A 27,123-nucleotide genomic window follows, 5' to 3' on the forward strand; every position below is an offset into this window, starting at 1 on the left:
ACAAAAGTGCAGGAGAGCTCTGGCACAAAAACCTAATTCAAGAACTAAGGCTGGAGATATGAGCAAATCATGTGCCATTATCAAAATGGCATTTTCAAGAGGACTACAATTAGCTACAAGAAATGAAGAGATAAAAAATGAAATAAAAGTGTTAGAGGAAAACTGAAAAGAAAGGTAGTTTAAAAAGACATAAACATTACCCAAGAATTATCCTCCCTGAAAATAATAAAACAAACAGAAATCAATGACTGTCAGCAAGAAATATTTGAACAAAAACAAAAGATTGAAAAGGTAATTTAGGAAACACTGGACCATAATAAAAATCATAATAAAAATCCTGGAAACTATATTTCAAGAAATTATACTAAATTAACTAAATATCAAGAAATCATAAATAAAAACTGCCATGAGCTACTTTAGAACTAGAGGAAATCTACCAAAAATGTGAAAGGAACCCCAAAAGTCCCATGAATGTCAGCCAAAAATCAAGACACCCCACATCAAATAAAACATACTTTAAGCATCCACAAAGGAATTACGATGATATAAATTATTTTTTAGATGAACTGTGATATTAATGTGATGGAAGATTATTTTATTATAAGAAATGACAAACATATTTCAGGGAATCTTGGATAGCATTGACTTCAAAGTGATCGAGTATCAAAATTCATAAGAGAACAGCAAACACTACAAAGGAAAACAACTTCAATGGAAGGCCAAACCATGTCTCCAGATTAAGCAACTTCTGATAGAGAGGTGACGGACACAAAGTGAAAAAGACAGGCATTTTTGGACATGGCTAACGTGTGGATTCATTTTGCTTAACTAAGCTTGTTGCATGGGCTTTGTTTCTCTTCAAAAAACAAAATTATCAAAAATAAAGTCACCAAGTATCAAGTTTCCACTATATTACCAGCACTGTGACAGATGCAAAGATGAGAGTAAGGTACATTTTCTTTTCGGAGCCAAACTTGGTCATTATAATTACACAATGTTGCTTCATACTTTTGTTCTTTGTATTACATTACAGTTATAGTGTCCAGTTTCTTTTTTTTTATCTTTATATTAACGCTGTTGCAGTCATTTGTGTATATTGTTTTCCTAGTTCTTTACAGTGGTGGAGTACCAGAAATCTGGAACACTGATTATACCATTATACTTGGTTGTTGTTTTAGTTCTACTGAACTGCTTTTCCCACCTCCTTTCTTTGTTACAAGGAATAGCTCATGGAGCAGGAGAGCAGGGAGGGATATATTCAGAAATGAAGGCTATATAAAAACAAATCATGTTAATAAAAATTTTAAAAATAATTTGTCTGAACTAAAAAACTAGATGAAACTAAAATATCAAAGCAAGCACTTCAATTCAAAAGTTAATGTTTGTATTACTCAATTCATTAAATATTTGTTAAATACTATGTGAAAATTATTCTAAATGCTAAGAATAAAAAGAGATTAGACAAATCTTGTTCTCCGTATATAATCTGATGGCTAAAGAGGCAGGGGAAGAAGAATCAAAACTTCACATTAATGCTGAAGAGTTTGGGTCCCCTGAGAAGACTGTACAGTCTCAATGTTGGTCTCTTATGAAAATAGGGCAAATAAAAGAAATTCATGTGTTGGCATAGTAAAGACAAAAAGCATTTAAAAATTTTCATTTAGTTTGTATTAACTTATAATAGTATAAACTACTGTGATTTACTGTCCCCCAAATGGGACATCAGAAGATTCTGACATGAAACTATCAAATGGAAACCAAGTTGTACCTAGAAATGGGGGCACATTTGAAAAAAGAACTCATAAAAATGGTCATGAAAACAGATATTAAACAAAAACAATTTGGGGCAAAATGTAATATGAATAGGTTAAAACTAATCTTAGACAATAGGATAATGTTGAATATAATGCCTGAGGGAGTATGCATTATAAATCAACAGATGAGAAAACACCAAATTGAGGTATGAACAGTTTTCTTTTTTTTTTTTGTACTTAATAGTATTTAATTTTTTTTCCAATTGCAAGTAAAAATAGTTTTCAACATTCATTTTTGTAATATTTTGAGTTTCCATTTTTCCTTCCTCCCTAAGACAGCAATCTGATATAGGTTATACATGTACAATCATGTTAAACATATTTCCACATTAGTCATGTTGTGAAAGAAGAATTACAACAAAAGGGAAAAGCCATAAGAAAGAAGGAAACAAAAAACAATTTTAAAAAAAAGTTTAAATTGTATGCTTCCATCTGCATTCAGACTCCACAGTTCTTTCTCTGGATGTGGATTCAGCTTTCATTTTTGTAATTGTATCTTTCTGGATTAACTTCAAAAATGAAGGGTAAAGTATTACTTTTGTTTGGATTTGAGACTGTGCTATACAGCCCTTCAAGTTTGTGTAACCCATGGCCCCAAGACTCAGGTTTAAGTTAATATGGCCTATATCCAAACTTGAAGACTTTCTCATGAAGATCTTTTCCGCTCATGCTCTCACTCAAGGTTTCCACTAGGAACTTCAAACTGTTTCCTGTATTATAGATCTCCACAACCAAAGAAATGGACCTTCTCATATCCAGTGAAGGCTAATAAAATATTGAATGTAGAACAACTTTGTGCAAGCCAGTGACAACAACAATTAAAGGACATCCCCCAACGTCCCAAAGCAGTGAAAATACCTCTTTTTCCCTTTCTAGTGAGCCCACTTCCCAGAGGATCTATGATGTCTTCCAAACTTATAGAACCACTCTGAAATTGAGGTCTTCTCCCAAAAGAAAGATAGAATTAGAGGATAGAAAATAAAGTTCTTCTCTCAGACCTGTATAGTTCACATTACTTACAACATTAGTCAAAGGCAAAAGTTCAGTTTGCTCTTCTACAGTGATAGCTCTGCATCATGGTATTCTTCCAACCAAACCTACTTTATTCAGGAATTTGATCCAAGAATTCCTCTTTCATTCTGTCATACTTTTGTGAGCTCAACTGCCTTTGATTCTCAGTTTGTCCTACAAATTTCAAGTCACTCTACAGGCTAACTTCATTAACTACCATATCTGAGTCCTTCTAATTCCCTGAACAGACCCTAAAAGATGCACACTTGTCCAAACGTTAGCTCTTCTCTTCAGGCCATGTATTTCTGCTCTCACCTTTAAAGCCAAAGTCCAAGAGTAGTCCAATTTTATGAACTAGTCTTGAATCAATCAATCATCTTCAACATGGTGTCAATCCTATTCACATGCTTCTGAATGGAGCTGAAGAACATTCCAGGACAGAATTGATAGAGTGGGTTACAAATTTATGCTACTTAACGTCAACTGGGCTGTCACTGCAGCAAAGCAATCCATTTAACACTCCCTAATCAATTCACTATCCTTACTCACCACAGTGGCTTTTTAAAATCTTTACCCCTCTCAAACTCTCCGATGGCTCTTCCTTTCTTAATACCCCTCAACAAACCTTGCTTCATATTTAAATGAAAAAAATGAGGCTTTAGGTTAAGGACTCCCTCTTTTTTCCCCTCTCCTCCTCATATCACATCACTCAGAAGACTTCTGTCACCTATCTCTTCACACAAAGAGGTGATCCTTTTTCTTGGCAAGGCAAAACCACTCTACAGGCACAAATGATTCAGTTCCACCCCGTGTTCTCTTTTAGATTACTCCTTATATCTTCCCCACCCTCATTAATCTCAAATCTCTGTCTACTCTCAGCTTCCCTGACGCCTACAAACAAGCCCATTTCATTCCCATTCCTAAAAGACTCTCATTTGATCCATCCAACAGCAACAGATATCATCCTCTATATGTCTTCTCTTTTGTGGCTAAACTTCTTTAGAAAAACTACCTATAATGAATACCCTCCAATTCCATTCCTCTCACTCTCTTCTTAACTCTTGGTAGTCTGGCTTCTGACCTCATCATTCAGCTGAACTTATTCTTTCCAGAGTTACCAATGATCTCTGAATTGCCAAATGTAATAGCTTTTTCTCAAACCTCATCCTTTCTTGATTTTTCTGCAGACTGAAGTTATTGATCACCTTCTTTTTCCCTGATACACTCTTTTCTGTTATCATGACCCTGCTCTCTCCTGATTCCCCTCCTACCTGTCAGACTGTTCTTTCGCAGTCTCATTATCCAGATATTACCTGTTAAAACTGGGTGTCCAATAGGGCTTTGTCCTAAGCCTTCTACTATTTTGCTTGGTGATTTCATCAGATCTTGTGGATTCAATTATCGTCTCTATAAAGATGATTCCCAGATATATTTATCCAGTCCCAATCTGCTGACCTCCATGAAGTCTCACATCTCCAACTACCTCTTGAACATCTCAATCTGGTTGGCTTTAAGTCATCTTAAACTCAACATATCCAAAACTAAACCCATTAATTTTTCCCCAAAACCCTCTCCTCTTCTTGACTTTCCTTTTACTGCTGAGGGTATCATCCTCCTTGTTACCTAAGTTGGCAGGTGTCATTCTTGACTCCTCACTCTATCTTACCTCCTACATCCAAGCCTGTTGCCAAGTTCTGTTGACTCTATCTTTGTAACATCTTTTATTTCCCCTTCTCTCCTGTGACACTCTAATCCCCTTATTGCAAGCCAGCATCATCTAAAGCCTGAACTACTGCAATAGTTTTCTGTTTGCGTTCCCTGCCTCAAATTTCTCCAAACTCCAATCCATTCAGCTTTTAAAGTGATCTTATCAAAATGCAGTTCTGATCATGTCACAAACACACAGCCCTTCCCCACCCAGTAAACTAAAGTAGTTCCCTATTTTCTACAGCATCATATATAAAATACTCTATTTAGTTTTCAAGGAAAGTCCTTCATAAATGACCTAGTCCCTTCCTGCCTTTCCAGTCTTCTTTTATACCTTACTGTCTTCCACTTACTCTATGATCCAGCGACACTAGCCCCTTGGCTGTTCCTCACACAAGACAATTTATCTCCAGACTCTATGCATTTTCACTGTCCTCCAAACTAGGAATGTTCTCCCTCCATCTCCTGGTTTCCTACAAGTCTCAACTAAACCTCACCTTATGAAAAGGTGCTTTTGAATATGCACTTCCTGCCCCCAACGCTAGTCCCTTCCCTCTAATATTATCTTCTGTCCATCTCACTTTTATCTTTCCTGCAGGTGGTTGTTTTAATGTTTTCTCCACCATTAGACTGTGAGCTCCTCGAGGGAAGAGACTAGGGACTTTTCAAAAATCTTTATTTGCATCCCTAGCACTAAGCACAGCATGCCTGGCACCATAGTTGCCATTTGGTAGCCCTGTAGAATTGACTTGGTATTTGTGTTGTTTGTTAGAGAGCCAAGAAAACTCACACTTTATCAAGGAGTTTAACAGTTCCTTACAGGGATACAGAAAGGATTCTTAAGAGAATACCCTCTGTTTGTTGGGTTTTTGTCTATTATTGATCATTACTTATAAAAGATATACAGTAATACTTCTATTAATAAAGATTATTAATACATTTCTTTGTGATAGACTTTATTATGAAGGCTATGCTATATTTAAAACGTTGTATTTGAATGCATGCCTCCATTAGGAGACGGTACACTATAAAAAAGTGCTAAAAAAAACATTTTTAAGAAGAGGCAATTGCAGGATGTTATTAGAAATTGGAGAGGGCCTTAAAGTTATCTAGTCCAGCAGTGTCAAACTCAAATAGAAATTGGAAGCTGCTGAACTATACATAAGGTTTCCTATGCTATGTTCGATTGTATTTTTATTTTGTTAAATATTTCTGGAGGCACCTGGGTCTGCTGCACTTATTTGATGCCTCTGATCTAATCCAACTTTCTCCATTTTTTCAGATGAAGATGACATACTTGACAGATAGGGTGCCTTATGTGCACTAATGCAATAAAAGAAAAAGGGGATGGTAGAAGAAAGGTCTGATGGGCTGGAGCTTGTCACACTGACCCATGCTACAGCAGAAAGTCTTCCAAATTCTGGAAGAATTTAGTAAAAGGGGGAAGATATACTTTCTAACCCCAGCAGCTTGTGAGAGTGGATCTCTCTCCAAGGTCTAATATTATCCATAACTAAGGGGCAAGTCCCTGCCATGTTTATTCCAGACAAGTGGGGTATAAAAAACACAAATGACTGACATCAGATGCTTTTGTTCTTTTTTGATCAGGGGTAGAAGTTAAGAGAATAGGAGAGCACTGGCTACCTAAAATAGTAGAGTTTTGCACTCAGCTAGGAGCAGAGTGAAGAGGGAGGTGGTTTGAATAATTAAGACAATTGTCATCAACTTACCAATTTTGCCTAAGGTTGGTCCCACTTCTTTCCACTGCTTAGAAGCAAACCTTATCTCTCTTCACAAAGGTTATTTTTGACGTGTGAAGTTCCAGTTGGCAGGAACACTACAGTTGAGGCATATGTCATACCAACTCTGCTTCAAAAGTTTTTTTTTTTTAATCCCATCACTAACAACTTTATATAGAAGTTGTGAAGAGGAGACAGTATAAAAAAGGAAGGAACAGTGAACAGTGTCAAATGCTACAGAAACCCAAAAAGAATGAAGACAGGAAAAAAAAATTGGATTTAGTAAGAAAGAGTTCCTGAGTATGAAGAGAGTAGTTTCAGAAGTGATGGGGACAGAAAGAAGATTGCAAAGAGCAATGTAACAAATGGGTAGTGAGAAAACAGAAGTAGAGAATAAAAACTACTTTTTCTAGAAGTTTGGCAGTGAAAGGGAGATGAGAGATAAGCACTAACAATTCAACAAGTCTATTTTGTTAATCAGGATTCTTTTGTGAGGGGGCAATAACAAGATCCTTTTAGTCTTCACTTCTAGGTCAGAGGAAATAGAATGGTAGGAACAAACCAGTTAGCAAGCTATATACACACTCTTTCATAGATCATAGCTAGAAGCTGTCTCAGAGGCACCTGGTCCAATTCTCTGAATTTACATGTGAGGAAAACAAGACTAATGAAAATTAAGTGATCTGCCAATGGCCATATATGTATTAAGTACAGGATGCAAGATTTGAAACGTGGTCCTCTGACTCTAGAGCCAATGCTCATCTACTGCATCATATATTAAATAGCTTTGGCAAAATACTTAATATTTTGTTACCTCTATTTCTTTATCCATAAAATGATGACACTTCCTGTCCTATTTACTTCTCTGTATCTGAGGTAAGATTTGCCTATCTCATAGCACTACTGGTAGAATCAAAAAATGAGCACTATGCTGTCTTACATTTTAAAAATCATTTTGTTAAATATTTACTGAAATAAAGTATAATTTATCACCAACTGCACCAAATAAAACATGCTGGGGTTGTGGGGTTTTTTTTTAATGTCTACAAAGTCCTCAGTAATAGGAGGTCTCAAACTAGTGAAAAGTCTTAAATGTAGAAGTATCTCAGTAAGGTATGTAAGTGACACCCTAATGTTCTACACAAAGGAGTCCTGTATACTAATTAATAAGCATTTGAAAAGTAGGTATTTGCTCTTTGTAAGCAAATAGGGTTTTATTATAGTACTTTCAAGTGCTTTAAAAATACTTAATATTATTATTAAAAAAAACTTAGAAGAGAAGATCTTGTATCTCAGACAGCTATGGGTAGATGTTTCTTGTAACCACACAACGGATAGAGGCAATTACAAAATATTAAAACAGGTAACTTTGATAACATGAGACTGAAAAACTTCTGCACAAAGAAAATTAATGTGCCTAGGGGGAAAAAAAGGAAATTGGTGGAATGGGGGGAAAAAAAATCTTTTCATCAAGTTTCTGATAAGGGTTCATTTTCCAAGATATATACACAATTAACAGATTACAGAGAACTAAAAGCTATTCCCCAGGAGATAAGCGGTCAAAGGATATGAACAAACTCATCTCAAAAGAAATGCAAACTATTAATACCTATAAGAAAATCTCATAATAAGAGATACACAATACAAAACAATGCTTAAGTTTTACCTCACACCCTGCAAACTGGCAAAGATGACAAAAGATGGGAATAAAAGTACATTACATTCTTGGTCAGTGGTAAATCAGTACACTCACATTAGAAAGTAATTTAAATAACCAAAATGTCCCTTTTCTTTGACTCAGAGATTCCATCTTGTTTTATATCTCCCCAAAAAGCTACAGATACAAAAAAGTCCCCACATAAACCAAAATATTTATAGTAATACTTTTTTGTAAAAGAAAAGAACTGGAAACAAGATAGATGCCCACTGACTGAGGATAGCTAAACAAATTGTGGTACATGAATATAATGAAATATTACTGTGGTGTAAAAGAAGTCACATATGAGGTATGCAGAAAAACATGGAAAGAGTTTACAAAGAAAAGGTATTAGAAGACACTCTTGTACAAACCATCCCTTTGCAGAGGTGGGGGAGTTCCAAAGTATAGTATATATTTGCACATATCTTCTCTTTTTTTGGCCTTTAAAAATTATATTTGTTATAATAGAATGGATCTCTAGTGACGGGGGGAAAGAAAGAATTTGCAGGGGAATTATGGTGATATTACAAAATTTGCATCAATTTTTAGAAATCAAAAGCTTTTTTCCTTTGCTCAGGTCAATCTATTATGGACTCCCATTCTGTCTTACCTCCTTTGAAAAAGACCTAAAGGTTTCAGTGGCTCTATTATTTATTACTCTCACCTTTTATGCAAAATACTGTGCTAGAAAATGAAAAACTGCCCCAGCCCTTATGAAGCTCACATTCTACTGAAAAATACAAACAAATAAGTACAAGTTAGTTTAAGAAGGGAGAGACCATGAACAGCTTAGGGAATGGGTTATGGAGGGACAGGAGAGGGTCAAGAAAGGCATCTGAAAGGAGGTAACACCTGAATTGAGTTTTAAAGCTAGCTAAAGAATTCTAAGTGACACAAATGATGAGAGTATAAATCCAGACAAAAGTCATGGAGGCAAGAGATGCAACGATCCCTAAACTGGGTTGAAATAGCAAGTAGGCCATTCTGGCTAGAACACAGACTACATAAGGGAAGTAAAGTGAATGAAGTCTAGAAAATCAAATTGTGAAGGCCTTTAAATGAGAAGTTGAGGAGTTTATGGTTTACCCTAGGGGCAACTGGAAGGTACTGAGTAGGGAAGTGAGATGACATGGTCAGATCTGCCAGTCAGGGCAGACAAGAAATCTAATTCAATCTTAGACTGCATTGAGAGGCACAGTATCTAGAACTAGGAAGGTGACAGTCCAGGGCCCAAGATTTAGAAATGGCAAAGACACAGAAAAGCTGGAGCATTTCCTGAGGTGAGCAACCAGATTAGTGATCACCAGCTTTAGCCTGGAGAAAAGATTACTTCAGGGGACATAATAGGTTGTCCTCAAAAGGCAAAGAGGTTAGCTTTTTCTACTTGAGCCCATAAAACAGTACTAGGAAAAGTGGAAGTTATACACAAAGAAGCAGATTTAGGCTGGTTGTGAGGAAAAACTTGTTAATTAAAGCTAATCAAATGTGGCAAGAGCTTCCCCTAAGGAGGTATAAAGTGGCATGGGCTGTCTAAGTAGATGGGTGAGTTTTCCCTTACTGAAGATCTTTAAGCGAAAGCTGAAAGATTTCTTTCACATGTGTATGTATGTCTATGGGAGAGAATCCTGTTCTGGTACTGATTGGACTGGACGACCTCCGAGGTCCCTTTTGACTCCTAAGATTCTACAGGCCTTGCTACCATGATCATCTCTCTTCTCTGTAGCATGTTCAATTGATCCTTCTACCTTCAAACATTTTTCAGACCTCTTGTCTTTATAAAAAAAAAAAAAAAAGGTGGTTGGCCTTGTTATCCCTTCTACCATTCAACTTCCTTCTTTTATTTCAATGCCAAATTTATCAAACATGGTCTGCCCTGCCTGTTTCCACGACGCATTCAAACATTTCCCTTCTTAATTTTCTGCAATATGGCTTCCGTTCCCACTACTGGAAGAGGTATTAGTTTCCATTCTGACCTCTGTCACTTCCTGCCTATGATCTTGGGCAAGTAAGTTCTTTAAATTTTCAGGGTCTCAGTTTCCTCCTCATTGTAAATGAGGGTATTGGAATAAATGTCTCTATGGTTCCTTCCAGTTCTAAATCTAGGGTTCCATGTGTATGTTCCCCAAGGCTCAAATCCCTATCTTCATCTCTCAATACTCTGCCTCCATGGGATTATTCATGACTTCAATGACAACCTATAGTCTTCACCTTATACTACAAAGTCCTATATTTTCACCTGCCAAAAGACCTTTCCAAACTGTATGTATCCTATTAGCACAAATTCATCATTCCCAAATTTGAATTTTATTCTCTTATGATCACTCCACTTCTGTTAGAAGTACCACCATTCTTCTGGTCTCCCATGCTGAAAACTTTGAAGTCATCTTTGATGCTCCCTCATCTCCTAAACCACCACGTAATCAATCTAGGCCCAAATGTCATTTTTTCCTCTGAAATACAATTTTGGGTTTTACTTTTCCCCTGTGTTTTTTCACTGCAGACCTTTTTGTAATTTTATGCTTAAATTAATACAATAGCATCCTAGTTGATCTGACTGTAGTCCTTCCCCCTCCAATAAATTCTTTCTGAGTCACCAGATGGTCCTAAAACACCATTTTCATTATTTTACTCCTCCACTCAATTCTCTTGCTAACTGAAAGTAAAGATTTTTTTTAATGTTTTAATTTTTTAATTTAATTTTTTAACATTTTAATTGTTTTACTGATATTCTTTCACACTACTGTCACTTCCCAATGATTCTCCTCCACCAGCAGCACTCCCTTACAGTCAATAGTCCAGCAAAACAAATGAACGGACATTAGCCATCTTTGAAAATTTGTGCCTCATTCTGAACCTATAAGATCACCAATTCTCTAACCCAAAGCGGCTGTTATCAAGGTCCATTGTCTATCCCTAGCCCAATGAGACAACTAAGTAATTATGTCCAGCAAGCATTTGGTGACTTGGAATTAGAGCTCGGGGAAGAGATAAGGGCAGGATGGATAGATTTGTGAGTCATCTGCAGATATGATCACTGAACCCAGGAGATTTATGTGCTCACCAAGATAGTGTAAAAATAGAAAAGTGCCCAATATGGAGCATTGGGACATGGCCAGGCATAGAGGGCAGGGCAAAGGAGATGATCTAGCAAAGGTAATCACAACATACAATCAGCAGGTAGGAAGAGAATCTGGATATAACATAAATAATGCCCAGGGAGAAGAGTGTTTCCAGAAGAAGGAGTTGGAAGTCAATGCTTCAGAGGTCAAGAAAGATAAGGACTAAGAAAAAGTTGTGAGATTTAGTAATTAAGAGAACTAAGCAGTCTCAATCTAGTCCTAGGGACACAAGGCAAAGGGTTTAAAAAAATGAAGATTTGAGGGTAAGGGGAAAAGTGGAGGCTAACAACAGGATAGCAAAAAAAAAAAAAAAAATTCACTGAAGCATTTTAGTCAAATGAACAGGTGAACAGAAAGACAAAAAAAGACAACTTTGATAGTTACTTTGATCAAAAGGAAAAGCTTGTTTTATATTAAAGAGATTCATAGTTTCATGTATAATCCTTTTTTGGTTTGACTTTGTATGTGGAAATGTTTGGTGTTTCTTAAGTTTAGCATTTTTTTTAAAAACCACTTTAAGAGAGGCCTTTCCTAGAAGTCTGGTTTCAAAAGGGACGAGAGATATAGGATGGTAGCTTGAGAGGATGTCAAAGGCAAATCAAGTGGTTTTGTTCTTTAAAGAATGAAAGAGATATAGAGCTGCTTGTAGACAGCAGGAAAGGTACCAGCAGATAAAGAGACTGGGAGGGGAAAGTGTGCAGCAAGTAATTAGAGGGGTAAATAAAATAAACTCCAGGGGATGGGATCAACAAGCACAGGGGTTGGCCTGGACAAGAAGAAAGTTCACCTCTTCTTCAGAGGATAGAAAAAAGGAGAGAATAAAAAAGATTCTCAAGGAATTGGAGATGTAGAATTAGGGAGGAAGGTCAAGACAGATATGCTCCACCTAATCTATCAAGTATGATAAGGAAAAGCGAAATAGTTGTCTAGGTCAGAGGTGGGGAACCTGTGGCCTGGAGGCCACATTCAGCCTTCTAGATCCCTGAGTTGTGGTCTTCTGAGTTCAAGTTTTACAGAACAAACCCCTTAATTACTATTAATTATTTTCAATTTAATAATCATTTATTAATTAGTTCTGTAAAACTTGGACTCAATCAAAAGACCACAACTCAGGGACCTAGAAGGCTGAGGTCACTTTGAGGCTGCAGGTTCCCCACCCCTAGATAGGTGACTTGAGGAGAGGTTTGGAAGTCTATATAAGGAGAGTGAGTGAGTTTTTTGTCTCTTCAACTACAGGATAAGCTTTTTGAGGGTAGAAACCATTGTCTTGGTCTTCTATTATGAAATCAGCACAGTGTGGGAACATTATTAATAGGCACTCAAATACTTGATGCCTAAAAAATATGGGGTTTAGTTTTGTCAATTTCTACTCCCTACTATTATTTCTCCTCCACTTAATGCTTAACCTTTTTTCACTATCATGTATTTATTCTCCTCTGAGTTAATGAAGAGGTTATAAAATTACATTTATAACACCCTGGTGGATATAGCTACAGTGTAATGGTAGATATTAAATGACTGTTTACCATTATTTTTATTTATATACCTTTGTGCAACTTTCGATCTATGTAAAGGTAGTCACATCCCAATTATTTTCAATTATTTTGTAAGACTAGCTTAAACAATATATTTCAATTTGCATATTCAGCATTTTCTTCTTTTTCCACTGAAGTAAAAATGTCTAATTTTAGCATTAGACAAATAACTAAAATAGCATTCAATATTTATCCTTTAAAAAAGGGCATTATATGTTAAATACCATAACTTCTTGACTGCAAAAAAAAAAAAAAGCACATGATATCTGCCCTTCAAGTACACTGTTAAAACTATGCAAAAACGTTCTACTAGTCACCTGTCAATTCACTTCATGCAAGTTATCTGGACAACTCATATCTATAGCATGTAGAGCAGCTATTTATCATTCAGGAAAAACAAACATTTACCACCAAAAATGATGTCAATCTAGATTGTAGGAATGAAGAGTTCCTGGGATTACCTCCATTATGTACTAACCTGCCATATACTACCTCCCGCCTCCATAACACAGACCTTCAAAGCATAAATTATTTGCTTCAAGAAAAGCATCAGAACAAGTTTTAAAGCAAATTGTTTTTAATTTATTAGATTCCAATGTAATGCTGATTAAGGAATATAATTCAAAGAACACTAGAAAATTGAAAAATACCTTACGAATTTGCTTTTCAATTTACAAAATTACATCTAGCTTTGTGAGAATCACAAACTCTGATTTTCAACACACTCTTGCATTTACAGACATCTTTAAAGAACAGAGGTTTCCTACAATTTCCTTCAGTAAATCAAATTAGGGGGGAAAAAAATCAACAAACCTTGATACTTGTGACTAGTCAAAATTATAATTGGAAAATACTAAAACTAAATCCCCTTTGTAAAACCAAATTTCATTCCCAAGTTTGTTGATCAATTTCAGAGCAGTAATTAGAAGCCTTTAATCATTATAGTTTTACTATGCCATACCCCTCACAGTAATGTTTGCTTTGGAAGAAGCAGAGACAGAACCTGCACTCAAAGGCAAATACAGCTTAATTACAGACAGTTTTAAGCAGACAGCATTCAGTATAATCAATAATCTCTCAGGATGAAGCTGATTTTGCCCTTATCTATTTATCATTAATGTAATCTCAAAAAGCAATACATAAATTCCATTCCTTGATTAGTACAGGCTGCTAGGTAGCCCAGTGGAGTGGTTTACTTATAATAAGTAAGACCTGAGTCCAAATCCTGCCTCAGAAAGTTACTTAGCTATGTGACCCTGAAGAAGTCAATCTTTCCTAGTCTCGGTTTCCTCATCTCTGAAATGGGAATAATAAGCACTCACCACATAGAGCTTTTACTTTTTTTGAGATTAAAATGAAGTGATATATGAAGTACTTTACAAGTCTTAAAATCGTATATAAATATAAAATAATAAATTATTATTAATGTACTAAGTCACCTACTCTCCAGAACATTTTAAGACAACATTCTTCAACATTACACTAATATTAATGGCTAACAACAATATAGATCTTACTATGTGTGACACTGTGCTAACTAAGCATTTTACAATTATTTGATTCTCACAGCAACACTGGGAGACAGGTATTATTATTACCTCTATTTTATAGATAAGTAGACTGAGACAAACTGAGGTTAAGTGATGTACTCAGGGTCACACAGCTAGTAAGCATCAGAGGCTAGATTTGAATTCAGGTCTTCTTGGCTCAAGGCCTGATGCTCTCTCCAATTCACCACCTAGCTGCCTCTCATAACAAACTGGTACAGTGAAAAGAGCTATGAAATATTTTATAGGTAGCAAAAAAATCCCCTATACCTGTTTGCTAAGTGGCATAGCAACCTGATCTCTAACTGGACTCTGAGTAGAAGCATCTGAGTTTAAGTCCTGCTTGCAACACGTTAGCTAGGTAAACTAGACAAGCCTTTAACCACTCTCAGCTTTATTTTACTGATCTGTAAAATGGGGATAATAGTAACTACTTTTATAAAGTTGTAAAAAATCAAATAAGGTAATAGATGTAAGGTGCTTCGCAAATCTTAAAAGTGCTATACAAAACCAGTAGTAATTATTTATTATTGTTTTGAATGAATCCCTAAGAAAAGTAAGGCAAAGTTGTTAGCATTTTAGCATTGGTACAGATCTGAAATGAAAGAGGCTAATACACTACTAGAATTTCTGGAACCAAATCCCAAGGTGGTTTTGGTGCACATCTGTGATTTCACTGGTATAGTGAGTTCCAAATGAGAAAACTCCTTTCACACATTCAGAAAAGCCACTGTCATGTAACTTGCTATCTATCTTAAGAAGGACTCTAGAGCACTGAGAGGTTAAGTGGCTTTCCCTGGGTGGCACAGGAACAGGTATGTGTCCAGAGTTAATGCTTGAACCTAGATTTTTTTTTTAAACTCTGCTGTCTGCCAGCCTGCTACTCTATTTCACAATGCTGTTATTTCCTCAAATTGATTTTTAAAATAAGCCTTTTCAATATTAACCTAACTGCTCCTCATCTGGAGTTTCATTTGCCTGTCAGCTGCCAGAAACCCATTTAATTCTGGCCATCCAATTCACAATTTATGATCTTAAACTTCTAAATTATTCCCACTGAAATGACTATGACTATTTCCACCGAAATCTAAGCTGTTTGGTACAGGGGTGAAAGGGCTTAGGTTTAGAGTCTAAGACCCTAATAGCTCTAAACATATGGAACCATGTAAATATGATAAAATACATGTCCTATACACGAAGCCTGGGCATTATTAGTTCCAGCACTGTTCCCATCTATGTGAAACTCATCTATAAAATGAAGGAAGTAGACTAGATAAATTCTCAGATGCCTTCCAGGTCTGAAATTCTAAGATTTTATTACTCTAAGCTGCCTTAGGACACTTGCAAGGCAGCCTTTAACACTTAATAGCCTAGTGACCAGGACAAGTCATTCGCTCTAAGCAATACTCAGAAGCTAAATTACTGAGTTTTCAATCTTCATTTTTCATGGGTGAAGACAATTCCCTATGCTAAATGAAATCAAAAGATCACAGAATTGGAGATGGAAGGGGCTAGTACACTATTTTAATCCCTTGCTTTAGAAAGGGACTGATGGCCAGAGGTTAAATAATTTGATATAACCCCAGTTCCCTCTCCGCTATGCCATGAAGCAAACACAGGTGCAGACCTTCCCATTCCCTTCACTCCCAAAACAATAAACTGGATACAGACTTTGTGTAGTTGAAATTTATACTTCCCCTTATGAAATGTTACAAATGCTTCACTTAACGCCAGAAAAGCAAAATGTTTAATATGATAAAGTGAAAAAAATTTAAAAATCATTTGAACTACTTATCATTCATTACATTAATGAAGTCATAACACTAAAATACTTGATTTGCCACAGAAGACACTATTATACATAAAGTAAATATATTTCTACAAAGGAGCCTTTTTCAGACTTAGTTAAATGAAGTCAGATCTTATAATTTTTTAAAGTTTTAAATATATTCTAATACTTCAAGTAGTTGGGCCTAACTAATCTCACTTCAAGTGGCTGGGCCTAACTAATCTCCTTACAAGACTCTTACAAAAAAGATACTTGGCTCTGAAGAGCGCATGCATTTCATAAATCTTTGCCAATGAATGAAAGTGACGTTCCATTTCTCAATGGCACAGAAAATTAAAACTTTAAGAGCGAAACAACTCTCCACAAAACTCTACTGAAAACTGTAGAATGACAAATTTACCCAGTAGATTCAATTCATGACTTCTGTGACAAAATCCCAAAAAGAACAGCCGCTGACTGCATTCCACGGTTCGCAGATTATAATCAGATTTTCTCTTGGATGAGTAAGAGATTATAAGAAATTTGAGAAGCAGTATTTAAACCAGGTCAACGTTGAGTCAAACACAGATGAAAACTTCATCAGCAATACAAACCGAAAAAACGATACAGACATTTTCCGCGTCATTTAGACCCCTTTTATCACTGGGATAGATAGAATTTCTGAAGAACTTCCGTTATCTGGTGGTAAATGGGGGCGCAGAGATTGTATAAACTCAATCCCCTCTCACCCCCACCGAGAGCCCAGCCCTCATTTAACCCAGAGTTTCCACCGTTGGCCTTTCAGAGGCAGGGGTGAACAGACTAAAGCCTTGGTTCTCACCTTCTTCTACGCACCTGGAGTAGAAGTGCGATACACCTGGGCGACCACCCCCTGAACACGCCCAGTAATGACAACACCTAACATTCACGTAATATTCTCAAGGCTTGCTTTCCATCTTAAATCTTTGATCCTGAGCACTAGGATAAAGCACCAACTCCAAAGACTCCCAGGTGCCCGTAAACTGTTAGCTTCCAACGCCTGGGTGAAGAAGAATGTGCTCGGGGAGAGCCGCGGAGACGCAAAAGCCCCGCGCAGAAACACTCTGGGCAGGGAACAACCCAAAAGGGGGTTCAACACCCCCAAAATCTGCCGGCACCTCCTGCACTCCGCAGCCTTCTCCAGCAGTCCGGGCTCACCTCAGAGCCTGGGCTGCCATGATCTGCCAAAAAGGGAAGGAAAACACGGGGCCCCGGGTCACTGGGGGAGGGAAGGGGACCCCCGAAAGAGGACTGAACCCAAGGCGGGCAGTCCCGGACCCCGACCGAGCTCGCGCTCACACCCGCACTGGGAACAAAAGGCCTCCCCAACCCCGGGGCTGCAGGGTGACTCCAAGCGCAGGGGAGGGGTCGGGGCTGGGGAAGCGGCCCCCGCGGCGGCCCGGCCCGGGAGCCCCAGGGACGCCAGGGGAGGCAGGGGGGGTGCAGGAGGGAGGGGCCCCCTCCCACGCCCCCACCGCCGCCCCGCGTCGGGGGAGGGGCTCGGGCCTGCTGGGCTGCCCCGTCCTGCCCACCCCTGGGCAGGGCGAGGGCGTTGGCGGCTCCTCGAGCCCCGGCCCCCGCAGCGGCCGAGCACCGGCTCCGGGGCCCGGCTCCCGCTCTGCTCCCGCAGAAGGAGACGGCCGAAAACCTCCCGCCGCCCCCTCCTCCATCGCCGCCCCAAGCTCACCTTCTTCTTCTCTTCTCCTCCTCCTCCGGTCCCCCCCCGCGCCGGAAGCCCAGGGGCCCTCAAGTACAGGGCGCAGGGGGAGGAGGGGACGAAGGGAGGGAGCCGGAGCCTAGTCGGGGGCCACCCGCCCAGCTCGCTCGCAGCGACGGCGTCTGCCGAGGTTTGACACCCACACACCATCCAACATGGCGGCCGGGAGGGGGCGCGCCTGCCTGCGTGCGCGCATCCGTGCGTTCCGCGCCCCCTCCCCCCGCCTCCCCCGCTCCCCACCCGCCCCCTCGAGCAAAGCGAGTCGAGCGGATTCGCGCGCCAGAGCGTGCGCGCGCCTGCGCGAGGACGCGCTCCCTTCCCCCCGCCCCCGGGCCCCCTAACCCCAACCGCCTGGGTCGGGCCCCCTCCCGCCTCCTCCTCGCGGGGGGTGGAGGGGCGCCGTGCGCGAGAACCCCGCCTCTCTCCCCTCCAGAGCTCCTGGGCCGGGACGGGGGGCGAAGATCAGGAGCTGCCCGACCCCGAGACACACTGACTTCCGAGGAAAAGAGGACCCCCGCAACCCCACGCCCCCAGCCTCCTCCCACGACTTGGCTTTTAGCCGCTGGGCCGCAGCTGCCGTCCTCCGCCCCGGGCAGGCACCACCCCTTTTCCCGAGGTCGTGCCTCCCTCCGCGGGGCTGACGGGGGCAGTGGGGGGCTCCTTTCTGGTTTGGTTCCCACGCACCACGCCCATTTCCCACACCGGGAAACTGAGGCGCGGCCCCCCACAGATCCGAAGGCAAGTCCCAGGCACCGCCGGGCGTCCACCCCCTCCCTCTAACCTGCGTGTCCCCTAGGATCACCCGTGGTCTTTTCCCCGTTGCATTTCATCCGCAGCCCCGAACTGACCAAGCTTTCCTTATCCGAGGAAGGAGCCTCTCCCTCGGATTTGGCCCTCGGGACCGGGCTCCAGGCACTTAGCTTCCTCCGGCCTCAGTTTCCTCGTCTTTCAAAGGAGCTGGGCTTAGCTTCGGTCTCAGGCCCCGCGGGGCTCTAAATCTACGACCCGCAGAGTCTACTATTCATCGAGAATTCATTAATTAAGCACTTACTGAGTGCTGAGCATTGGGGACACCGTACCCCCTAAAAGCTGTCTTTACACGCCTTTGAGTAGCTTTGATTTCGCTAGTGACTCGGTCGTATTAAGGTGTGGGGCGCTGAGGCGTTGATTAGGCTTGTGCTCAGATAAATAGGAATACAAAGTAGCATGTGTCAAATGATTCCAGGCGCTCGATACAAAATATCCAGATGAGTTCGGATGAGGAAGGAGAGGTCTGACGGCTGGGGCAATTGGGGAAATCTAGCAGGAGCTGTCCATCTTATAGTGGTGGAAAAAGGGAAAAAGCAACCTCTCTCCCCTCTTTTCTGCCCACAGTGCCTAAGAGCCATTTTTGTTCCCCACCCCAAATCCAAGGGTTAGTATTTCATAGTGATGATGATAATCTGACTGACCTTATAGGTGCCTTACATATTCTCACTTGACTCTAACAACAATCTTGTAGGGTGCTATTATTATCTCTATTATGCAAATGAGGAAACTAAGTGGTTAAGTGATTTACCCTAGGTGTTGCCTAGGTAAGTATCTAGATCAAGTTAGGAACCTGGCTCTTCCCGATTCTAGTGGTCTTCTACATCACACTGCCTCTCAAACATGAAAAGCACCCCTTCTCTGGCAGATCACATATGCCTGTCTGTCAGCCGCCACCTTGACAGTCTCTTCGACAGCAAGATTTTGGTCTTATCTATATTTCCTGTGAGGCAACTAGGTGACAGAGTGGATAAAGTACCCAGGCAGGAGTCAGGAAGATTCATTTTCCTTCATGCAAATCTGACCTCAGACACTAGCTGTGTGACCCTGAGCAAGTCACTTAACCCTATTTGTGTTAGTTCCTCATCTGTAAAATGATCTGGAAAAGAAAATGGTAAAGTACTCTTTGCCAAGAAAACTCCAAATGGGGTCACAAAGAATCAGACATGACAACCAGTATTTTCTACTCCCTAGTAATGCTGTCAATTAACATCCTAGAGAAGCTACACTATCCAAGGCAATGAGTTAGACTGAGGAGGATACAGAGAAACCTGCTCTCTACAAATTTGCAATTTAAATATGCAGATAATAAGCAGGAAATTCTAGGAACCCAAAGAGGTAATAAAGATTGTAGAAACTAAGAGAACAGAATGATACTGTTGGGTCAAGGTGGTTAGAATAAGTTTTAATTAAATGCATTAATTCTTTCAACAAGTGTAGATCTAACCGCCTTCTATGTACAAGGCACTATGTTCAGCTGGATAGAATACAAAGAGAATTTAAGTCCCTGCTTTTAAGGAGTTTACAGTGAAGTGGGGTACAGGGAGAAAAGCTATATGAAAATAATTGTAATTCAAGGCAGGATATGTTAAACACTGTCAGAAAGTTACAGAATGTTATGAGATTTCAAAAGAAAGAAAAAAAAATCACTTCTGGCAGTGGGTCAAAGAAGTCCTCCTGGAGAGAACAGGCCTTGGTGCATGGGTAGGATTACAAAAGTAGAGAAGAAGAGGGGTGGGGCATTCCAGACTGATGTCAAAATAATAATTCACATTTATATAGAATGTTAAGGTTTTCAAAGTATTTTACATACATTATCTCGTATGATTCTTACAGATGTCCTTACTTTAAAGTTGAGGAGAAAGGTTTAAGGGAATTAGAGTGAAGGTAGGGCTGGAAAGGTAGGTTGGAGATCATGTTAAGGGAAAGGCTTTCAATTCCAAGATTTTATGAAGTCTGATGAATAAAGAACCACTGAAAATTTTTAAACTAGAAGTAAGATTGCATAATGAGGGCTCTGCATTTCTTAATGTTTCCATAAGCCTCTGGGCTGGGAAATGCCATTTTGAGGGAAATTAACTATGAGCTGGTAGATAAGTGCCTTTGAATGTTTTAAAAACATTTAATAATACCATCAGTCTGAAAGTATGTGTACTATTATTAAATATCCGAATGTAATCCATCTAAAATGTGGAGGTCCTTATCCCAACTCACATCCACACTTTTGAGTTGGTTGTCTAGACGGCTGGCCACATCTTCCCCCTTCAGGGCTGTAGGAATAACCATAAAAGATATGGGGTATCCTAATACTATCAGTTTGAGCCTGCATTCTAGTGTGTTATTTCTAACATCAATTACCAGTGCCAATTAATATCTTTTCAACATCAATTCCATTGATTATTGCTGCATATCATTTGACATTATTATCAATTAGCTTTAATATAGAGACATTAGCTAAGAAGATGTAGTAAGAGTAGAAGTTACAAATACCTCTTCCTGAACCAAGGCCATGTTTTCCACTATATCACCTCAGTCTCACTACAAAGTACTCATCCCACCAAGTTTACTTCTAAATGTTTAAAGTTACTCCTTTACTTGCCAAGTAACCCTTGAGCGTGACATCAATCCACTTTCTGGGCTGGGGCTTTCAAGTCATTCCTCAGGGTTGTACGCTTCACTAGGGTTAGCTTGCCAGCAAAATTTGTAATGTTCCTGGACCTCTTTCTCGAGGCTCATTCTTCTGATCTTTCAAAACTAACAACACCAAAGGTATCCATGATAGTATCATCTAAGCTGAAAAAAATAGATCTAATAGAGATAGAATTTACAAAAGGACCAGATGCTGATAGGCCACAGCCTGGATGAGAGAGGGTCCACAGCTCTTGCCACCACAGCAGAAAGAGGTCCATTTAGTTGCTCAGTGCCTTTTTGTATGCACACTCAGTTCCAGCTCAGAAGTTGTTAGGGGTTCATCTGACACCAGTACCATGTTAGTTGTTTCAGTGTCAGGATGCAAGAAGGCATTTGTAAGTCACTGAATGGTTAACAAAAGGAGGTTTACTTAGACCTGATATAACAAGGATATGTAACTTGTAGCGCTCAGCTACTACAGATGTGGCCCCTTTCCCAATGCCCATATAATCTACAGGGAAGTTGTGGTTAGTCTCTTGGTCTTCAGAACTATACCAAATCAAAAAGGTCCCCTCATTGGGTGGTTTGGGGAGAGAAAAGGAGCTTTTATTCCCCTAGGTGACCAGGAAGCCAAGCCAACACAGCCAGAGGCCATTGGGAAGCTGGATCAATGGAAGCAGAGCTTGAGCTTTGCCCCACTCCTGAGACAATCAAGTCTTAGCTTTGTCCCTTTTTCCTAGTCAAGTTAGGCGAAAGGATATGGGGAACCTTGCTAGACAATGGACCTGTCACAACAGCCCATCAAAAGGCCACATGATAAGTGGACAAGAAACATCCTTAGAAGACCTTCGAGTACTTCATATGAAAGATTACATCATGCAGAGCATACTGTGCAAGTTCATAAGGACTAAGGTCTTCCTGACCAGCCCCTTCTTACACTAACTTCCAAGGAACAGTTTGCACATTACAGGAATGTTGTCAAATACATAAAGAACTAGAAATCTAAAGCAACAAATGAAGTATTTAATTTACTTCCCTCTTTTTTGTGTCACTCCTCCTTATCACGTGTGTAACAATAAAGACTGATGTTGGGGCACTTACATCTTTGCTCTCTAATAAGGTGCCTTATCCATTCTAGACACCGTCATGCTTAAACCAGGTTTGGTCTTGGGGCGATCCCAGGCCATTAGAGATAAGAATCAAACTCTTTCTTGAACTCTCAAGATCTTTACATAGCCACTCTGCAACCTGGGGCAGGGTGGGAAGGAATCACTTAAAATAGGTCTATTTAGTCATTCATCCAGATGAACTGTTGCAGAGTGAAGTAAGTAAAGCCAAGAAATTATATACAGTGACTACAACAATGTAAAAAGAAAGAGCAAAGACATAACCATTAAAATCAAAAGTAAATGTTGGAAAATTATAAAGAAAAGCATCAATCAAAATAGATATGACAAGACATTCCCACTCCACTCCTTTCTAGAAGGGACAGGTTCACAAGTGTGTACACTGCATATATTTTCAGACTTTTTCAATGATCAATAAACCAGCTATGCTGGCTTTATTTCTCTTCTTTTTTTCTTTGTCTTTAAAAAAGGCTATTTGTTCACAGAGTTGAGTCTTGAAGAAAATGAAAAGGTTAGGTTGGTAGGAAGAGTAAAAAATGTGGGGGGCATAACATACATGAGCAAATGTGTAAAAGATGCACAAGCTCTTGCCTGACCACTTTGTTGAAGTGAGGAGGGTGTTTTTCCCCTTGTCCAATTTTAACCGAGAAAAACCAAAATAACGTTTGTCCAACCAAATATCTGTGGCTCAGACAGTTACTGACATTTCCAGACCAAGTGATAGTTTTTCCCAATCCATCTGAACCAATACAAGGCAGGAAAGGAAGCCATGAAGACCCAGATATGAATGCTTCTTATGAATAACTTCTTATGGCTACCATTCTCTAAATTCTGTTTCTGGTTGGATTGGAAGGGTAAGAGTGATTGTAAAAAATTGAGAGAAGTGCCCCAACCATCACTTCTGTGAACCTCTTGACTCTTTCAACTGGAGGTAACATGTCATAGGAGAAAAAAGCTGAGGAATGAAGAGACTAGGATTATTCCCCTTCTTAATAAAACAAGCTGGGTGACCTTGGGAAGGTCACTTTCCCTCCTTTGGTCTTGATTTCTTCCTCTATGAATTGAGGGGCTAATTTAGATTCCCTTTGGGGTTCCTTCCAGTATGTGATTCCTAAAAAGTCTCTTGAATCTTAAATGTCCTGGTCTTGGTAATACTAGAATCAGTCTTCCTGGTATTATGAGATCTGACTCAAATTGCTTCAAGGCAGATTTGGGTACCATAGGTCATTGCAACTGTTTGGCAGATCAGACTCAGATTTTAGGTCATAGATTATCAAATCTTTATCTATCTGATATAAGATTTTTCTCTTGCAGCACATGGTAGCATTGGGTAAAGTCAATTTCAATTTACCAATTTATTAAATGGGGTATCACTTGTCATAAATGTGGTAAGATCATATAAATGAGATGATATTAGAAAAGCTTTCCATACTGCTTGATAAAGGAATTTCTAGACCAGATCAAATGAAGGACTTTCTTTAGAGCAGAGATTCTTGAACTTTTGAGTTCATGTCAGAACATGTCATGTCAGTTCTTTGTCAGATTGGTGAAGTCTATGAACTCCTCAGAATACCATCCTTTAAATAATTGCAGTAGATGCTAAATTTCAGTTAGAGTTTAATGAAAATAGATATTTTTCCCATTCAATTTAATAGAATCCCTTAAATCTATCCATAGACCCCTTAGACAACCTTGAAAAATCAGGTTAAGAACCACTGATTTAGGAAGGTCATCAATTCCATTTTCAAATTGCTCCTGGTAACTGTTTTATAATACCCTCGGGCTTTTGTAGTTATAGTGTTAATTAAATTGATTAATAAATTAATAATTATAATTGGTATTTACAATAGTACTTTCTGAAGTAATGCAGAACATCCTATAAATGGTGTCTCATTTATCCTAAGCTTTCTCATCATTTCTCCCTGGGGCATTATTTATTGCATGTAAAAACATTAAAATCCACTTAAATGCCTTCTCTGAAGTTTTTCTCTGATAGTTCTCCATCCTAGCAGGAAGACAAACCAGAGTTCTTGAAGGCAACGCAAGAAGAACATGAGCTTTGACAGGTTCCATCAAACAGAAAAAGATTTGTATGTGACCTTATCAGAGGTTTCACATGTGCCACCTGAGGAAGGACGAGCTGATTCACTGTGTTGGGCTCCAGGGTAATGAATTACTTAGACACAGCAATTCTCGAAGACAGGTAGGAAAGGGTTCTGCATTGGTGGGGAGAGTACTCACAGCTCCATGAAGTATTCATGTATTAACATATAACTTCTAATCTCGTAAATAATTTCTATTCCTTCCTGGTGAAAAATGTTTAGATTTTTTCTGTCTATTGTTTTGAATGTAACAAATAAGCCAAACCATTTCTCCATCACCCATTCATATCATAATCAAATTCCTACTAAAAAATATGGAATTATCACCAGAAATAATGATAGTAAAATGATAACAGTATTCCTGAAGCAAGTACAAATCAAATTATTTTTAATAGTATTTTATCTTTTCCAACTACATGTGAAGACAAATTTTAACTTTTTTTTTTAATTTGAGTTTCAAATTTTTCTCCCTCCCTGCTTCATCTTCACTCTCCCTAAGAGGGTAAGCAATTTTATGGATAGTATATGTGCAATTATGTAAAACATGTTTCCCTATTGATCATGTTATGAAAGAAGAAACAAGCAAAAAATGAAAAAAGTGAAAATAGTATGCTTCGATCTGCATTCAGACTCTCTCAGTTCTTTCTCTGGATGTGGGTAGCAATTTTCATCATGAGTCCTTTGGAATTGTCTTGGATCACTGTACTGTTGAGGATAGCTCATAGTCGATCATCATACAAAGTTGCTGTTACTGTGTATAATGTTCTCTTCTACTTACTTCACTTTGCAAAATCAAAATTTTTTCAAGTTAATCCTATTTTAAATGTGTAAGGAAGCTCCTTCTCATAGGAATGTTACAGCAATTACTTTTACAAAACTAAGGATAATTGTAATAAAGCAAATCACCATCCCATAATTTTTTTTTAAATCTGAGTTTTCATATACTATTTTGAGTTTTGCTAAAGAAAGGTATACATGTATCTGGTGGTGTGCTGGTAACAACGATTTCTGGGGAAAATTCAATTCAATAAACATTTATTAAGAGCCTACAATATGCCAGGTAATGTGCTAAGTGATGAAGGGGGATAGAAAATAATACAATTAAAAAACAGAGTCTCTCCCCTCAAGGAGTTTAAAATCTAATGGGAATATAATACACAAAGATGGAAAGGGGATGAGGGTAGGAAGCTAGGGAATCAAAGGATATGATGTTCTGTGGAGTTGAAATCTAGGCAAGCTGCTGATAGAAAATGGGGATTTAACCTGGAATATTCAGATTGGAGCCTTATATAAAGGAAGGCTTTGGGAAGTTTGTTACTCCACCTTCCAGGCTTTGATCAGAGAGTAGAGGCAACTGAGGAAGTTGCAAAAGTATTAAATATCAAAAAAAAAAATCAAGTCAATTAGAATGATGAGATTTTAGGTGATCAGTTTATCCTGGATGAGGCAGTATGTTCTGTGTAGTCAAACCAAATAGAATTGCTGTTGGAAAATGGAGAGTAATCATTCAATAATTCAACTCAATAAACGTTAAGTGCCTACTTGTGCCAGGCACTGTGCAAGACACACTTTTAAGTTTAATCTTCAATTTTAACATTTTCTTCATCACTTTCTCATCTCCAGATAATTAACAAAACAATAAAGTCAAGCCCTGATTTGTCAGTTTCTGAGGTGTCAATGCTCACATCAAAAATTTAACAAACTTTCTAGTTCTAGCTGGTTCCAGCAGACACCTGTGTATGGACTGACACCTGTGTATCAACCAACACCTTCCTTTAAATTTTGCTGAGTTCCATTTGATTTTTTACTTCACCCTAAATAAATGAGCTGTTCTTTCCCGTTGCCATTCTCGCAATTCTACATTTTGCTTGTTTTGAATCAATTTTCTGTATTCAACAAACTGACAAATTCCCAACTTGAATCTCTACCAGTTATTTCCTCCAAGGGCCTGGCTCAGGTGACACTTCCTTAATTCAGTTGAATTTGACAAGTGACTATTTGAGGCAAGATACTATGCTAAATAATGAATATATGAAAATGAACACCAAAAATTCCCTTCCCTCATGGAATTTATATCTTAACATTAGAGAAGGAGAAGGCAGGATGTAACATGTACACATATAAGTAAACACAAAGGTAATATGAGAAAGGAGAAGAGACTAATAGAGGCAAGAAAAGCTTAATGGAGGAGGTGGTCCCTCACTTGAGCCTTAATGGAAGATAAAGGCAGAGTTGAAGAAGGATTTCATTCTAAGAACAGTTTTTCTGAATGCTTGGGGGCAAGAGTTGGAATGTCTAGATTGGGAACTGCTACAAAAGTAATTTGGTTTGGAAAATAAAGTGCATGAAAAAGAACAGAGTAAAGCTAAACTGGAAAGGGAAAATGGATGTAGGCTGTGGAAAGTTTTAATGCCTAGCTGAAGAGTTTGCATTTTATCCTAGATAAAATAGAAAACCACTAAAGACTTTTGGGCATGGATGTGACATGGTCATATTTGCATCTTGGGAAGATTGTTTTGACAGCTTTGTGGAAGATGGATTGGATAGGAGGAAGTCTGGAGTCTGACAGACCAAATAAAAGCCCATTATAATAGGCCAGAGAGGTTATGATAAGGGCTTGAATTATGATAATGGCAGTGCCATCAGAGGCCTTGTGGAAATTGCTTCCCCAAATGGAAATAATCTCCCTGCTTCTCAGGTCACCCAACCTTTTTTTTGTACCTCTATTATAGATATTCTAATTTGCATTATAGTTATTTGT

The 27,123-nt window shown here is 39.0% G+C and overlaps 1 protein-coding gene across 3 annotated transcripts in view; it reads right to left on the reverse strand.

The window, feature by feature from the left end:
- EPN2 (epsin 2) overlaps positions 1-17,910 on the reverse strand; it is an 83,239-nt gene extending 65,329 nt beyond the window's left edge. For 2 of the 3 annotated variants that reach the window (XM_072596848.1, XM_072596850.1), the window contains exon 1: positions 17,666-17,910. The gene's annotated coding sequence lies outside the window, so the exon portion shown is untranslated. Of the gene's footprint in view, positions 1-16,360; positions 16,791-17,665 lie in introns of those variants that run through there. The other variant, XM_072596849.1, reaches the window with a different exon arrangement.
- Positions 17,911-27,123: the final 9,213 nt, after the last annotated feature.

This window comes from Notamacropus eugenii, chromosome 3, assembly GCF_028372415.1.
Source record: "Notamacropus eugenii isolate mMacEug1 chromosome 3, mMacEug1.pri_v2, whole genome shotgun sequence".
NCBI lineage: Eukaryota > Metazoa > Chordata > Mammalia > Diprotodontia > Macropodidae > Notamacropus > Notamacropus eugenii.